This window comes from Alligator mississippiensis, chromosome 1, assembly GCF_030867095.1.
Source record: "Alligator mississippiensis isolate rAllMis1 chromosome 1, rAllMis1, whole genome shotgun sequence".
Taxonomy (NCBI): Eukaryota; Metazoa; Chordata; order Crocodylia; family Alligatoridae; genus Alligator; species Alligator mississippiensis.
The window spans coordinates 438757379-438774531 of NC_081824.1; the positions used below are offsets into that span (position 1 = coordinate 438757379).

Consider the following 17153-nt stretch of genomic DNA (forward strand, 5'->3'; position numbering starts at 1 on the left):
GCCTCCTGTCACTGGGCTGCGCTCCCTGGGGCTGGTGGAGCCAATCAGAGCGCAGCACCAGCTCTGCCCACCTTTGGGGCTGCACCCTACCTCCCTCCACCGGGCTGCGAGGGCCTGAGAATGTAGCCCAGCGAAGATGGCCAGAGCACGGCCCTGGGTCTGCGCCCCGCCTCCCTCCACCAGGCTGCAAGTGCCTGGGAACCAAGCCCAGTGGAGGCTCAGCTCACAGCGTCTGGTGGAGCCCAGTGCAGCCCGGTGGAGAGAAGCAGGGACTGTGCTCTGCCTGCCTCCATTGGGCTCAGTTCCCAGGCGCTTGCAACCCTGTGGAACTGAGCCCGGTGCGGGGAAGCGGAGCACAGCGCCAGGGCTGCGTCCCACCTCTCTCCACCCGCTCAGCTCCCAGCACCAGTCCCAGGAGGCAGCGGCAACCTCCTGCCTGCCCCACCCCCCGGAGGGCTGCAGGGCTCTGCTGCACTCCTCTCCTGGGTGCGGGCCCTGATCTGCCTGCAATCATAGGAAGCTGCTCCTCCTCCAGTTTTGTGCTTCCCCATTATAGCCAATGGGCGAAATGTCAAAACAGCGTCGAAACACTGAAACTGTTTTGACAAAATGAAACAGCACGGTGCTTTCAAAACAAACCTAAACTCAAAACACCGTTCCATCAAGATGTTGAAATGGAAGTCGAAGCGGAACGGTGCTGTTTTGCGCAGTGCTACTGGTTAGGTGCACATGGGGTTTGCTCCCAAGGTTAAGAACAGGTGACACAACACTTAACCCAGATGGTTGCAATAGGGATGATTCTGCCTCTGGCAAGGGTTGGACTAGGATATCAGCCCTGGGCCACAGCTGGATCCTGGGGTAGGCAACCACCACATCCTGCAGACATCACATCGTGCCTGACCCTCACATGCCAAGAGGGAGCAGGAGAGACGGAAACAACTGATGGCCCTGACTGGCTCCTCAGCAGGGTTCCTGGTTTTCTCTGATAAAAAAAAAAAAAAAAAAATCCCCAATTTTTGGATTTAAAAAAAGTAACCCAAATTTCGTGATTAAAATGAAACACCACATAGAGACAGACATCTCTCTATATAGATAGATATCTATATATAGATACCTATCTATCTATATATAGCAGTGTTTCATTTTAATCACAGAAAAATGTGGATTTTGGGTTACTTTTTAAATCTGGGTTTAGAAGAGTAACCCAAAATCCACTTTTTTCTGTGGTTAAGATGAACACCATATATGCCCATATTAGCGGTGTTTCATTTTAATTGCAGGAAAATGTGGATTTGGAATTAGTCTTTTAATCCAAAAATGGGGGATGTTTTTTAAAAATCATAATAAACCAGAATCCCCATCCTCATTGCCTGCTCCAGGCCGCCGGAAGCTCATTAATGCCTCGGAAGCAGAACCTTCCTCCCGCGAGGGAATCGTAATCGGGGATCGCTCTGACAAGCAGCGGAGCGAGCCAATAGGAGCGGGGAAGACGGGGGCGGGGCAGAAACGCCGGGGTCGAGGTGGGGTGACCCGTCGCCCAACCAGCGGCGCGGCTCAGGCTGCCCCGTCTGCTCCGGCGAGTCACGGCGGCCGGGCGGGGCTGCGCGCGAGGGCAGGCCCGCTCTACCAATGGGAGCGCTGAGTGGCAGGCGGGGCTCCCAATAGGAGAGGGGGGCTGTTAAAGCGCCGGCGGGAGCGCTGGGCGCAGGTGAGTAGCTGGCGCCGCTCCGGGGGGTGCGGAGGTTCCTCAACCACCCCCCTCCTCCTGCGCTGCGGGCCCCGGGGGCGGGTTAGATACGGGCCCCGGCCCGGCATCCATCCATCCCTCCCTCCGCTGCGCGGGCGGGGGCTGCTCTAGCCGCCCCGCTTGGCCCCGCCGCCCTTTGTCCCGCCACCGCCGCGCGAGCTGCCCCTCCCCCGGGCCCGCGCACGTTTTCTGGGCTCCGGGCGGAGGAGCCTCCCGGGCTGAAAACGAAGAGCCGCGTCTCAGGGTCATTCCGGGGGGGGGCTCGTGGAGCTCGTCACCCCGGGCTGCCCCCGCCTTAGCACCTGACGCTAGTTCTCAGCCCCCGTCCGGCGGCTCAGCCTGGCCGCTCCGGGGCAGTATCGTCCGATCCGCGCTACCCGGCTCCTCTTGCACCAGGCTGCACCTTGGTGTAGGCATCCCGCCCTTCCTCCTGGCCTGGCTTGGGCCCGAGGCCCCGCCCCAGCTTCCTGCCCCATTCCTTGCGGCTGCCTGGGAGGGACCGCACACTGCCCAGCGAAACTCTGCCCGGAGGTGGAAGAGGACTAGAGACCAGAAAACAGTCCTGCAGTCCCTAGTTGTCCTTGCGGCCAGAGCCGTTTTCCCGTCAGGTTTATTTCCAGCTTGGCCAGGGCTAGGAGGAGGTTGATTAGGAGGTCCCAGGATTTGATGGGCCATGGACAGGGAGTGTATGAAAGAAAAGGTGTGGGGAGTAGAGCAGCCAGAACCAAGCAGGAGATTCTGGAGGAGGCGGTGAAGGAGCTGCAGCCTGGCACAGTGCAGGCAGGCATATGCTGGGGTCTTCCTGTACTTACAGAAGGTGTTAGGAGAGTCTGTGATCCCTGCCAGGTACATGCCTGTGGTGGCAGCTCCATGGAGGAGCCAGCAAGTAAAGTCCCTGGGGAGTCAACCAGGCCTATTTGCCACTAGGGTTTCATGAGCAAATGGCCCACCAGGTGAAACTATAAGCCCCCCTCAGAAAGGGAAGCTACTGGGAAAGTGGCAGCTAATTCCTTGGGACAGATGATAAGAAAACAGGGATGGGAGTGAAGGTCAAAAGTTTAAAGCCAATGTGCTAAGGTGGGGAGGGTACACCAGGCAAAGCACACTGGAGGGTGCCCACTGGCTCTCGGACGAGTTTAAGGAGCCAGTGGACACTGCCCGGTGAAAATCTGTTCGGACGTGGGATTGCACCAGAGACAGGAAAGCAGCCCCACAGTCCCCAGGGGGTCCTCCTGGCCAGAGTCTCCTTGGTGAGATATATTACTAGCTTGCCCTGGGCCAGGAGGAGCCGGCAGTTGATGTCCCTGGGGAGGGAGTCGACCAGGATGCTGATTGCTGAGAACTGTAGAACTGGCCCACAATAATTTTCAGTCATTTGTGCATCCTGGAAAGCAACTATCCCATTTTCATAGTGAATCAATATTCTTATTGAACTGTGTCATTAGTATATGCATTTTGCAAATTAGACTTTAAATACAGCAATTTATAATTTCTCAGATTAGATTATGGATGTATTTTGGCACACTGCTGTGTTTGTCTGTGCAGGCATACCTATTCTTTTGTGATTAATAACATGTATTTTCTAGATAACATGTATTTTTCATTCGCCACAAAAATCAGCCCCTTAAATGTCTGAGTGTGTGGCTTGAATGACAGTCCCTTCCACACTTATCCCATGTGAAGTTTGTACCTAACATTGTGTATTATTACACCTTTAAGGTAACATAATTAATGCATCCCCTCACTTTTGATTTAATCTAAGTGAGTCAATAATCCCATAGTAAAATTTACTCAAAGTAGTAAACAAACTACTATAATCCTCCCAACTGTTAATTAACACAATCAAATGAATCATGTTTGTTTCTCTCACCATTACATGTGTAAGGCAGAAGTTCATTATCACCAGCCCATTCTGTCATGGACAGTTGTTTTAATCTGCTGAAGTTTTTAATCTCTAAAGTTACTTCTTTGGTTCATGTGTTGCAAGGACTCTTTCTGGATTGATTTTTCTTCCTTCTTAGGGGAGCTTATTATCTGGCATCCTCAGAATATGACCAGGTTTTGCTGGTACTGATTGCACAGCTCCCAGTAATTGTGCCCATTCTAGGATATCAACATTATTCCACCTGCCCATTTTCTCTGAATATTTGGCATTAATATATGAGGAGCCACAATGAGAGTTGATCATTTTTCTTTGGTAGACTTTTTGCTCTTCCGCAACTCCAACCTATGTAGGAGTGCACTTAATACCTTACTACATAAGATTTACATTTTAATGCAGATGCTGAGGATATTAGATTTCCATATTGAGCAGTGCTTCCAAGAAAACAGTGCTTACCTTGCCCACTTGGGTCATTACATTAGACATGCAGGTACCTGAGTTATAAAAGGTGCTGCCCAGAAAAGTAAGCTCATCAACAGTATTCAAGGCTACTCCATTTAGAAAAATAGAATCAAGCAGGGCTGTACTGAGTCTCATAACATTGTTAACTTGGTGGTTATAAGACCCTAATTGTTTATGAGGGCACAGAAATGGTACTTTGATGCCCAAAAATGTGTCTAAAATTTCTCTCAACTGTACTGGTGGTCCAATGCAAAATACAAAAAAACCCTTGCCTCCTGTACATTTCCTGGACCGTTGCAGGTGCAACAACGTTGGAGCTCTAATTATCAGTTCTAACTAGGCCATTGATCTCTTCCTGCATTTAATTTATCAAAATATTCATGAGGCAAATAACACCTGCAAAAGTTTAGCTCTCCAACTACTCGATTTACATACCTAATTCCAGTTTTCATGCCAGCAGTTTGTCACATGGCAAAGTTGATGATTGACGCCCAACAAAAAAGGAAAGAGAAAACACCTTTGCCTAACTCCAGAGGTATGCATCTGTCTTGTCTCATGAGACAATAAATTTGTGCTGAGAGAGGCACCAGCTTCTTGAACATCTGTGAGTGTGGCTGTAGAGCCCAATTATTGAATGACAGTCCCTTCTGCATTTATCACCTGTGGATTTTTGTATCTAAGAGTCCTGAATGTGGTGTAGGGTTCTACCTGAGGGTTCTTCTTTCCTCTTCATAAACAAATTGGTCAATTCCCGATTAGACAGGTGGCAGGCAGGACTTTTGGCATTTTAAAGATTTTGCAAGATCTTGATTATTTTACAGAGGAATTGGTAAATTTCTAGTATATGTCACAGAGACTGTCTCCACGTCAGATGTTTCTGAAAGTCAGTTGAAGGCCTGCAATAGCTGCCATTCATTGCTTTTATTCTGTAGCAGCACACAGAGTTAAAATATGATCAATGCAAGAGTAGGCAGGATGAAAACAAATTTACTTGTTCATGAAATCTAGCTCAGCGGCACCGTGAATTCTATTCAGAATAATTGTACAGAAGAGTTTCCCTGAGTAGTGTGGTCCCAAACCAGTTGTTATGATTGCTTAAAGCTGTTTTCTTAAGCAATTTTATGATGATTCCTTTTTCCCTTCTTCTAGAGGTTTCTGTCTCCCATAGCTAGTGAGGAATGGTGTAGGAGCATTTTTCAGTTCCCTTTACTGTTTGCTTCAAGCAGATCTGCAGTTACTTTATCTCGGTCTGCTGCCTTGTAGTTCTTTATTTTGTTGACAGCTGCTTTAGTGCCCCCAAGGTGATTTCCTTGTAATTAACATTGAGTTCTTTCATCTTATCTACATTGTAAAAGCTAAGTTCGTTTCAGGAGGAAGCCTGATTAATATATAATGGAAGTGCTTCACCCATCTTTTCGTTTTATTTTTAGGGATGCTGAAAATATTTCCATGTTGGTCTTTTGCTGATCTCTTGTAACTGTCCAGTCAACCATGGACCTTTTTGTAGTTTGGCATAGTGATCTCGTACCTCCTTTTTTGGTTGGTATCTCTAGTGTCTGGCCACGTTTATCAATATGCTCAATGTTTTACTAGCTTATATGTTTCTTTAGATTCTTATTTTCACTTGTTAATTTAGGAATATAGGATTGGCAAGGCCCACCTGAGTCATCCAGGCCCATCAGTCATGTAGTAGATACCAAGTTTAGAGGGGTTTCACAAGCCCATCCATTCTGCTACTACAGGGCCCATGCTTTTAGCCTCTGAAGTGCCATGACATTTGTAAAGTGAAATAAGCCCAGGTGATCCTAGCAAGTGCAGCATCCCTGACAATACACCAGAAGGCAAATTTTAGGACCTATTTCTAAGGTCCTAAGCTGGGGAGAAATGTGCCATCACTTTAGTAATGAGACGAATGGTAAGGAAAAACATAACCTAAACATATCAATTAAAAAAGAGTGATGTAAGCAGTAACTGTCCAGTTTTTAAAAGAAGACAGGGCCAATTTGCACCTCATAGGCTAACTAAATCAGAGATGTGTAGCATGCACAAAGCAGTGCATCAGTTAAAGAGTGCAATGAATACTGAAGACTGAATGAAAGGAGGGGAGAAGGAGGCAGTGAAGGGATACTGGGAGAAGGAGATAAGTAATAAATCCTTAAGGACAAAGGAATCACAAAAGCTAATACAGTAATGACATAATTCATACTCCCTGTTTAAACCATACTTAAGACAGACTGGTTTGTGGGGGATTTCTTGTTCCACAATTTCATATTCAGGTTTGTTTTTAAAGTGTATGTGGTCTAAGAACAACTGCTGTGAAATCAGCGATGGGATAATCGGGGGTTAACATGTTCTGCCTCAGGTCTGGATGTCTTTCTAGAACTGATGTCAGATCAGTGTCCATCCTTTCATGTAGAAATTGCCCCCTCTCTCCAATATAGGCAGCAGAGGCAGAGGGGCCCTGTAAGCAGGTGATGGCATATATGATTTCAGTAGTATTGCAGGTAAATGAACCTCAGATGTTGTAATCCATGTTATTTGGTTCAGTTATGATGTGGTCTCTATTGAATAGGGGACACAGCTTGCATCTGGGTCTGTTGCAAGGCCTGGTGCCTCAGTGAGGATAGGAGTTGGGTAGCTTGTTGCTGGAGAGATGCTGTTTTGAGGTTGGGGAGCTGTCTGTAAGCTAGGACAGGTTTGTACTCCATGGCTATGTTGAGAGGAAGCCTGTTCCAGGAAGGGTTGAAGATCATTAATGATGAGCCCAAGATGTTTAAGGTGGGGACTGTAGGTGACAACTAGTTTTTAAAAAAAACATTTTTGGCTTGTAGTTGTTTTTCTCTGCAACATTTAAATGGCTAGTCTCAAAAATGCATGCTGGGGTGGGTGAAAAATGTTATAAAAGGGTAAGCCTGTATAGGAAACTAGTGGGAACTGGAAAGTTAGAAAAGAAGCTGCTTCTGGAAAAAAGGTTGTTATTTTAGCCAATATTGTGTGTTTGTGTGTGTATCTATGCATCTATAATAATGCAAACACTGAAAAAACTCAAGTGGTCTTGACCCAGTCATTACCTTTTGAGTTACCAGTCAGTGTTCAGTTTGAGAAGACCTTTAGCAAATCCAGTACTAAACAGGCTGCCATCTAGCATTCATGTGTAGTGTCCTTTGTAGCACCTCAGTTACAGTGTGGTATCTCAAAAGGCTCAGACATGATTGGTGTTGGCACTGTGATTGGTGTTGGCACTGTGAACCATGGCACACCTGAATCTGTTAACATGCTTCCATGGTAGCTGAGGGGCTAAAAGCTGTTCATCTAGCCTGGTAATGTTGTGAAAGTTCCTGATAAGTGACAGAGGCCAGATAGCATCCATTCTGTCTACCACTGTTGAATGGTGGTATTTTTAGCTGTATGGTGTACAGCAGTTTCCTAAAAGTGCTTGTACTACTATGCAGTATATAAATAAAATCAGTCAGTATTTTAACACATTAACAAATGTCAATCTGCTTCATGAATGCTTTATGCATCATAAATGCTTCTTTGTTATGTAACAAGGATTTCTTAGAATGTAATCTTTTATTGGACCAACTACATAGTTGGGATAGAATTATCTTCATTGTTATCTGTAATTTAAGTTGAATGATTATTGAAAGATTGGTCATAATCATTTGCAGTTTTGAAAATAAAACCCCCACAGACTTGTTCTTAAGATTATGTGCATATTTTTAAAAGAACCAAGATCTAATTTGTGAACAGATGCCCCTACGTATACTGGTAATAACACCTTAGATTACTAACACACATACACTAAGCCTGTGCAAATAGGGAAGTATTTGATTCGGATTCAGATGATTCAGAGGACAGTGATTCGATTCTGCCGAATCTGCTTCGGAAGATTTGGTGCTGATTTGGAGAGATTCGGTGATTGGATCTCCAGGGAGAGGCAGGCACAGCTAGGCGGCTGCAGGTTCTCCCACAGCTCCACCACCTGTGCCTGTTTCTCCCTGGGCGGAGGGAGCCATGGGAGAAGCCCCCATGGCTGCCCAGTCCAGCCCCAGCCTAGTCCCAGCACTTAAAAAAAAACAAACAAAAAAACAAAAAAAAGCCCCTGTGGCAGGGCACTGTTGGTGCCTGCCACTTTAAGGACTGGGTCAGGCATCCAGCAGGTGCCTGATTGTGGCAGCCATCTTAAGAACGTAGTATTTAAAGGCTGGAGTCTGCTGCTGCCATTGGAGGCAGAAACATTGCCTAGGTGACCTGCAGCAGGAACAACCCTGGAGGTAAGGGAAAGAGCTTATGGGGATGGCTTGAAGGCTCTTGGTCCTGGGCATGACCTAAAACTATACCTTGCTGGGGATGGGTGTTCTTGTGAGGCTCCTAGTGGCATGCGAGCCCCCAGGAAATGCCAGGCCAGTTACCATCCTGGTGAAAGGTGGGTTGGGGTGCCTTAATAACTCCAGCTGCTACAACTGGGTTGGTAACCCCATAAGTAGGGCTGAGAAGGCGGACCCGTGGGAGAGTGTGGGCTAGATGCTCAGAAGCCTGACTTGAGGCATCCTCAACTGGTATTTGCTGGGGCGAAGACCAGAAGGGTCAAAAGGGCCAGGGGCCCACTGCAAGGAACACCAAGAGCTGAGGGCCTGGGGTTCCAACTGGCCTTGGAGGTGAGGCCAGGGCCTGTGACCAAAGAAGGGGCATGCCTGAGAGGGGGAAGAGTTCAGGGAGCTAAGCAGCGCAGAATTGTGATGGAGTAGGCCACCTGATTGGAGGGATCCAGTTGGGGTCTGGACTGGAGGATTATGGGGCTCAGTGTGGGGCTGGGGATATTAAAAACTGTGATGCCATCTGTAAGGCATGGACTGTGGTGTAGGGAAGATCGGAGCCGTAGATAGCGCCCTTGGCATTGGGGCATGTAATGGGCAGTCTTCTGCATTTTATCACTTGTTATGAGAACAGCAAAGTTGTAGCAGGTGAAGTGGGGAGGACTGCCTCATAGAGACAGGTGGGTGGGCCAGCATGAGATTGGGCCCCGAGAGTTGCCCCCTGTCACAGCCCTGCACTCACTGGCTACAACAGTGGTGATTTGGGCCTCTGAGCACTTGTGGCAGAGCCCCCCTGTGCAGCGCGGGACAGTGGGAGGCAGTGGGGATCACCCCTCCAGCACTTGGCACGCAGGGACAGGCTACAACTAAATCTGGACAGGTTACAGAGGTGGGTGGATGACAATAGGATGGGTTTCAATACAGACAAGTGCAAGGTACTGCACCTACGGAGGAAGAACCAGCAGCATACCTACAGGCTGGGGAACTCCCTTCTCGTCAGCACAGAGGCAGAGAAGGATCTTGAAATCACTGTTGATTCCAAGATGAACATGGGCTACCAATGTGGTGACACGGTCAGGAAGGCTAACCGTACTTTGTCATGCATCCATAGATGCATCACAAGCAGGTCCAAGGAGGTGATCCTCCCCCTTTATGTGACATTGGTCAGGCTGCAGTTGAAGTACTGTGTCCAGTTCTGAGTGCTGCACTTCAGGAGGGATGTGGACAGCATCGAGAGGGGCCAGAGGAGGGCCACTTGCATGATTAGGGGGCAGCAGGGCAGGCCCTATGAGGAGAGGCTACGGGACCTGAACCTGTTCAGCCTCCACAAAAGAAGGCTGAGAGGGGATCTGGTGGTCGCCTGTAAACTTGCCAAGGGAGACCAGCAGGCAATGGGAGAGTCCCTGTTCCCCCAAGCACTATGGAGGGTAACAAGGAACAGCGGCCATAAATTGACTGAGAGTAGATTCAGGCTAGTTATCAGGAGGCGCTACTTCACTGTCAGGGCGGCTAGGAGCTGGAATGAACTTCCAAGGGAAGTGGTGCTCGCTCCTACCCTAGGGGTCTTCAAAAGGAGGCTAGACAGCCACCTAGCTGGGGTCATTTGATGCCAACATCCTTTCCTGCCCATGGCAGGGGGTCAGACTAGATGATCTGCTTAGGTCCCTTCCAACCCTACCAACTATGAAACTATGTGGCAGCTGTTGCATGGGTGCAGCGTGGCTCGGCAGGGCACCGTTCACTGTCTGAGAGCTGTGGCCACTGGGGCTGAGCAGTGCTGGGCAATGGCTGACAGATGGAGTCGCCCCAGATCCTGGACAGTGCACAGCGCCCTTCCAAGCTGTGCTGCACCCACAGCATAGGACAGCTGCCATGCAGGGGGGGGGCGGGTGGCGATCCCCACTGCCCTGCACAGCACAGGGGACTCTGCCACGAGTCCTCAAAAGCCCCGATCCCTGCTGAGAGCTGGTGAGTGTGGGGCTTTTTTTTTTTTAAGTGCTGGGAGGCTAACAGCCCCTGCTCCCAGCACTGCTGCACCTGTATCCTGCACCTCCCTGCCCCCCTCCCAAGTAACGCAGCCCCTGCCCCAGCTGGGCAGCTTGTCCCAGCCCCAATCCCTCCCTTCCCCACACCCCTTCCCTCCCCCCTGTCCCAACCCCAACAGACTTACCAGTTGGAGGCAGCTATGTCTGCTGCCTGTTTAGCCTATGGCCAAATCTCCATGTGGCTGAATCTTTTCCGAAGCTTTTTCAAATTGATTCAGATGCTTCGGATTGATTCAGAGCTTCAATTTGGAGATTCGTTCCCCAAGTCAGGCCGAATCTCCTCCAGACTGAATCAACTACCAAAGCTTTGCATAGCCCTAACACGCGCGCGCGCGCGCATACACACACAGTATTTAGGATGTTATTTTGATTTACAATTTTTTTTATTTTATAGTCCATATGTATCAATGATTCCCAATTATCACTGGTCCCTAGACAACAGTTTTGAGTAACGGGCTGTAGGCAGTATCATACTATGATTTCCCTGTCACCCTGGAAAAACTTTACTGCAGAAAGTAGAATTGCTTTTTGCCTCATTATTGAAGGATCTCTCGATCAACAGTTTGCCTAGGAATCACAGGATGTGGCTACTGATAAATACAACAGTTGATGATTCGCTTTCATAGAATCATTGAAAAGTAAGTCAGGAAGGGAACTTCATGAGATCATCTAGTTCATCCCCCTGCTCAAACCAGGATCATCCCTGACCAAAGCATCCTAGCCAGGTGTCTGTCCAGCCTGTGAGTGTCTAGGGGTGGAGAGTCTACAACTTTTCTAGGTAGCGTGCTCCAGTGCATAACTGCCTCATAGTCAGAAAGTTCCTCCTAATCTCCAGCCTAAATTTCTCCTGCTGTATTTTGAGTCCATTGCTCCTTTTCCTGTTTTCTTTGGCCACAGAAAATAGTCTATCTTCATCCTCTCTATAATTCCCCTTCAGGTGTCTGAAGACTTTTATCAAATCCCCCCTCAGTTTTTTTTCTCCAAATTAAATAACCCTAGTTCTTTCAGTCTTTCCCTGTAAGTCTTGTTTCCCAGGCCATTCATCATTTTTGTTACTCTGTGCTGAACTCTTTCCAATCTGTCCCCATCCTTCTTGAAGTGTTGGGTCTAAAATAGAACACATCATTCTAAACTCAATCTCACTAGTGCTGAATAGTATGGAGGAATTGCTTCCCTTGACTCACAGGCAACACTCCTGTTAATACAACTGAGTATGTTGGCTTTTTTGCAACAAGAGTACACCATTGGCTCATATTCAGCTTATGGTCCACTGTAAACCCCATCTCTTTCTCTGTAGTACAGCAGCCTAGCCAGTCACTCCTCAGCCTGTATTTGTGCATTCCATCCCAAGTGCCGGAGTTTACACTTATCCTTGTTGAATTTCATCTGAATGATTGTAGACTATTTTTCCAGTCTGTCTAGATCACTCTGGATCCTAGCCCTACTCTCCATATTTGTTAAGTGTGCACTCAGTCCAGTGTATAAATCATTAATGAAGATTTTAAACAATACTGGACCTAGGACAGACCCCTGAGAAACCCCACTTGATATTTTTTACAAACTAGAGTTTGAGCCATTAAAGATTGCTCATTGAACTCAGTGATCTAACAAGTTATGTATCCACCTTGCAAGATTGTTGTCTAGTTTGTGTATTACCCTAGCTTGTAAATGAGAATGTTGTGGGAATAATGACAAAAGCTTTGCTAAAGTCAAAGTATATTATATCCACTGCTCTTTTCCCTCCCACCTAACCTCCTCTCCCCATCCACAGAGCCTGTCACCTTATCACAGAAATAAATAAGGTTAGTCAGTCATTATTTGCTTTTGGTGAATCCATGCTGACTGTTCCTGATCACCTTGTTCTCCTCTAGGTGTTTTACAGTGGATTCCATGCAGATCTGTTCCATGATCTTTCCAAGTATTGAGGTCAGACTGACTGGGCTGTAGTCCCCCAGATCCTTCTTCCCTTTCTTGAAGATGGGTTCTATATTTGTCATCTGGGACTTCACCTGATCTACTCAAAGAGGATAGCATTAGCTCTGAAATAACCTTAGCCAATTCTTTCATTAACCTAGGGTACAGCCTTCTCTGCATCATCTGTAACTAGATTGCTAGGGACCTATGTTTTCTTTGCTCTTCCTCTTACTTTTGACATACTTGTAGAATCCCTTTATATTGCTTTTTATGTCCCTTGCCAGTTACATCTCAAGTTGTGCCCTGGCCTTCCTAATTTTCTCCCTGCATGTGTCCATAATCCAAATTATATCATAATTCCTCAATTGCATTAAGACTTCTAACTTTTCCTGTTTATTTCGCATGCTTCTCACATTGGTATATAAATACAGGTAGCCAAGTGATTGTCTATCTTCTCCCCAAGAACATTGCTAAGGCTTCTGCTATTGCTTCCCCGTTATTCATTTAAGTTTTTATCCAGGTTCCCTGGCTCTTTACTTACCTATGGGCTTTTTGTCTCCATCCCCCAATGAACCTCATTTAAAGCCCTCCTCTCTAGGTTACCAAGCCTCTATGGAAAGACACTCTACTCTGTCTTCATTAGGTGAACCCCAAAAGTCCATCTTCTTGGACCATGGTTGAAGAAGTCAAAACCCTGTTGGTCACATTGATGCATATACATGATTATCTCCAGGATGCATCTGCTTCTAGCCAGACATTTACCCTTGACTGGAAGGACTGACAGGAGCACCATGTGAGACACTTCTCCTTCACATTTGCACGCAGAGCCATGTAATCACTTTTTACCTCCTCAAGGTTGCCCCTGGTAGTATCAGTAGTGCACATATAGGTAAGCTGCATGGACTAATAGCCAGAGGCCTGAATGAGTCTTAGCAACCTTTTCATGACTTCTTGGAGACCTCCTGAATAAATAAGTTGGGTTGGCAGATGAATACCTCCATTGGCCCACAGGAAAAAGTTATCAAACACCACCTTTCTTGCCTTTCTACCAGATTAATGAAAATTGATTAAATCAGTTTCATGCTGTATTATGAGGTATTGTAATGTTTGGGTTTCACATAGAATAGTTAAGATGTCCTAACATTTGTTTAAATTTGAATTTTACAAAATTGTGGAAACAACTGTATTATTTTCACTTTCAAAAAATTGTTTTGTATGGAACTCTTGTTTTGCAGGATACTAAGATAAAGCTCCAAACATAAAATTGAAATTGAACTTATTTTGCTTCTCTGAGCAAGAATAAATTCATTTGAGCTTTAAGAATCCATATGAAAAGCTGTCAGATTTAAAAGTCCCCTCTCTGAAATTCTAGAGGGAAGCTCATCTAAAATCACATCTGCTACAAATGTCTATGCATAACCTTCAATAGTATATGAACATCCCACACCCTTCAATATGTTTATTCTCACAACTGCCTTTGGAGCTAAGGGAGTACTGATGGGGAATTGAGGCACAGGAAGGGAAAGCAAGTGGATTAAAATAGTTTTTTTAAGCTTCTGTACTTAGGCATTGCAGTTGGTAAGTATTAGACTGCTTGTTCTGGAGGGTATTTCATTTTGCCCTGCATAGACACCTTGGATCTTTGTATAGCCAGTGAAGACACTTTAGAGGTACAAAAAGTGACTTAGTACTACAAAGACAGATCTGGAGGTTATGGTGGACCAAAAGTCAGTTTGAGTCATAGGTGTGATGCTGTTACCAAAAAGTAAATGCAAAAGTAAAAGGGACTACATTAATAGAAACAAAAACTACTATGGCATTGGAATGCAAACTGTACTGGGCAAGACTGACAACATTAGATAAGGTTAGTCTGGAGAAAAGCAGACTGAGGAGGAGACAATAGGTAACAGTTTTCAAATATCTGAAATGTTCTCAAGGAAGACAAACAGTATCTTTTTTTTCAATTTCCATGAGGGACAGGACATAAGGCAGTGGTTTTAAACTGCAGCAAAGCAGAAGGAAAGTAGAATAATGCAGTATACATTGTGTAGTGTTTTGAATTAAGTGACCCTAGAAGTCCTTTCCAGTCCTGTTTCCAATGCATTCCTGTGCATGCTGCCAGAACTGCTTACACATTTTACCTTGCATAGTCATTGATTAAAAAATCAGAAATAACCTTGACAGCAGAACTTTCCTCTATCATGGGAGTGTCTTAACTACTAAACTAGTGACTTCTGATTTTTTTTATTTATTTTTTTACTGCATACTCCTTTACCTGTAGCATATGGCTCCTCAAACCCCTTACATATGGCATGTTTCCGCAGATTCATTCCTTAGGAAGACTGTCAACACCAAAATTATTACTTACTTTAGTATCATTACTTATTGTGCGTTGACCAAGTAGAAACTCCACCACCATTAAAATTTAGGCATATACCTCTCAGCAAAGTGCCACATACCCCAGTTTGAAACACATTACAGTATATGATGTATGACGAATAGGTCCATGCATGACGAATAGGTCCAAGGAGGTGATACTTCCCCTCTATCGGGCGCTGGTCAGACCGCAGTTAGAGTACTGCGTGCAATTCTGGGCGCCACACTTCAAGAAGGATGCGGATAACCTGGAGAGGGTCCAGAAGGGCAACTCGTATGGTCGAGGGCCTGCAGACCAAGCCCTACGAGGAGAGACTAGAGAAACTGGACCTTTTCAGCCTCCGCAAGAGAAGGTTGAGAGGAGACCTTGTGGCTGCCTATAAGTTCATCACGGGGGCACAGAAGGGAATTAGTGAGTATTTATTCACCAAGGCGCCCCCGGGGGTTACAAGAAATAATGGCCACAAGCTAGCAGAGAGCAGATTTAGATTGGACATTAGGAAGAACTTCTTCACATTTCGAGTGGCCAAGGTCTGGAACGGGCTCCCAAGGGAGGTGGTGCTCTCCCCTACCCTGGGGGTCTTCAAGAGGAGGTTAGATGAGTATCTAGCTGGGGTCATCTAGACCCAGCACTCTTTCCTGCTTATGCAGGGGGTCGGACTCGATCTATTGAGGTTCCTTCCGACCCTAACATCTATGAATCTATGATAGAGATATGCTATCCTTGTAGTCCCATGATTCTTTGCACATGTGGCTACACAGTGGGCCAGGTCCAATAGGAGCAGTGAAGCCTAACAATCCTTACTGACTAACTGTAATTATCTATTACCTTATAAAGATAGCAAAGATGTTACCCATACTGGAGGCATATGTTGTCATTTGTCTCTTCCCTTTCTGATTATATTAATAAATAATATAGGCTATAATTTTAATCACCTCAAATGTGTTAGGTTCCCTTTGCCACTATATTTGATTTTAAATATTGTGCTTTCTAATATAAGTTATGGTTAATTTGGTTCTGTGGAACCAGGAGATTACCTAATTTGGGGAAGTTTGTACAGCAGGAGAGTAACATCCTTCACAAAAGGATGTCAAGGATGTTCTGTTTATTCAAGTCAGCTCAGCGTCCCCGAGATGAGTCCAAAGTATAATAATTTGCCAGAATCAATGGAGAAGGCAGCATGAGAAATAGAAAAACCTCCAATTAACGTGTAAAATCATGATAAAGGACTTCAGTAGGTTGAGAAAAAGATACTTGTCTCTGGACAGTTGAGCAGCATTTGTTTCTGCTGCCTCGTTGATTAATCCATGCCCTTTCTGAAACTGTTAGTGAGAAGACTAAAAGCTAAAAGTAGTACCATATTTACTCAAATAGAGGATGACCGGGATTAAAAGATGACCTCCAATAATTAGATTCTATTATGGAAAATTAATAAATTTGTTATAATTTTTAAAGTAAAGACTCTAATTATTGGTGTTCTGTCTTGAATTTGTCCCCTTCCCTCTGCAGCAGCGGGGAAAATAAATCTAGGAGTTCGGTGGCCCTTTGCTTTCAGCTTTCCATTAACTTTTTCCCCTGGCAGTCCCTTCCCTCTCTCCTTACTGTCAGAACCTGCTTTCCCTGAGCACATGGAAATGAGAAGCAAATTTGAAAACAAAAACCTCAAAATTAAATATGGCAACAGCGATTTGCATATTGTACCTATGCACTTATTTTATCCAGTATGATGCATGTTATCTTTTTTGGAAACTGCTGCAACTTTTAGCATAGGTACTCCATAAACATGTTTTTGACCAACACTTTGGCACTTATATGTAGTACAAATTTTGCATGATTTTACTTCAAAGCCAAAGGCCCATGATTTACCATATAGGTAATTGGGCAGGGCCCCGCCAGAATCAATAGTATTTCAAGCCACAATAATTCCACAGCTCAGCACTACTCAAAATGTTTGTGTATTCCAGATACCACACCTCCAGAAGGATCCATGTTCTTGTCTCAAGTGCTGGGATGCTCCAAAAAATAATATGCAGATGAGGTGCAGGACAAACTAGTCTGGCTTTACCTCCTGGAGAGCAGGGCCACACAAATCATATGTGCCAGGCCAAAAGAGGGGGCAACAAAGGGATTCTGGGTGAACTGTACACAATGTCGTGGCTCACCATGACTTGAAAAAGAGTCAGCAGTGAGGGGGACTATGCTTAATATTTTATTCAGAAAGGCTATACTAATGTATTCTTGTGTTTGTTTGCCATCAGCATGTCTGTCCAATGTGAACTACATGTTTTATAGTCATGTTCAGTGTTGCTTGCATTTAATCAGCTTCATAGTTAGATTCTGTTGCTAAGCTCATGCTGCTTTTGGCAGCAGTTCACTGATAGACTGCATTTAATGAGATTTACTTGAA

General features: G+C 45.6%; 1 protein-coding gene across 1 annotated transcript in view; it reads left to right on the forward strand.

Annotated features, from left to right (window-relative positions):
• Nucleotides 1-1555: 1555 nt before the first annotated feature.
• The window catches only part of MSANTD4 (Myb/SANT DNA binding domain containing 4 with coiled-coils), a 32075-nt gene continuing 16477 nt past the window's right edge, over nt 1556-17153 (forward strand). Inside the window, exon 1 of the mRNA XM_014600670.3 lies at nt 1556-1708. The gene's annotated coding sequence lies outside the window, so the exon portion shown is untranslated. The remainder of the gene's footprint in view (nt 1709-17153) is intronic.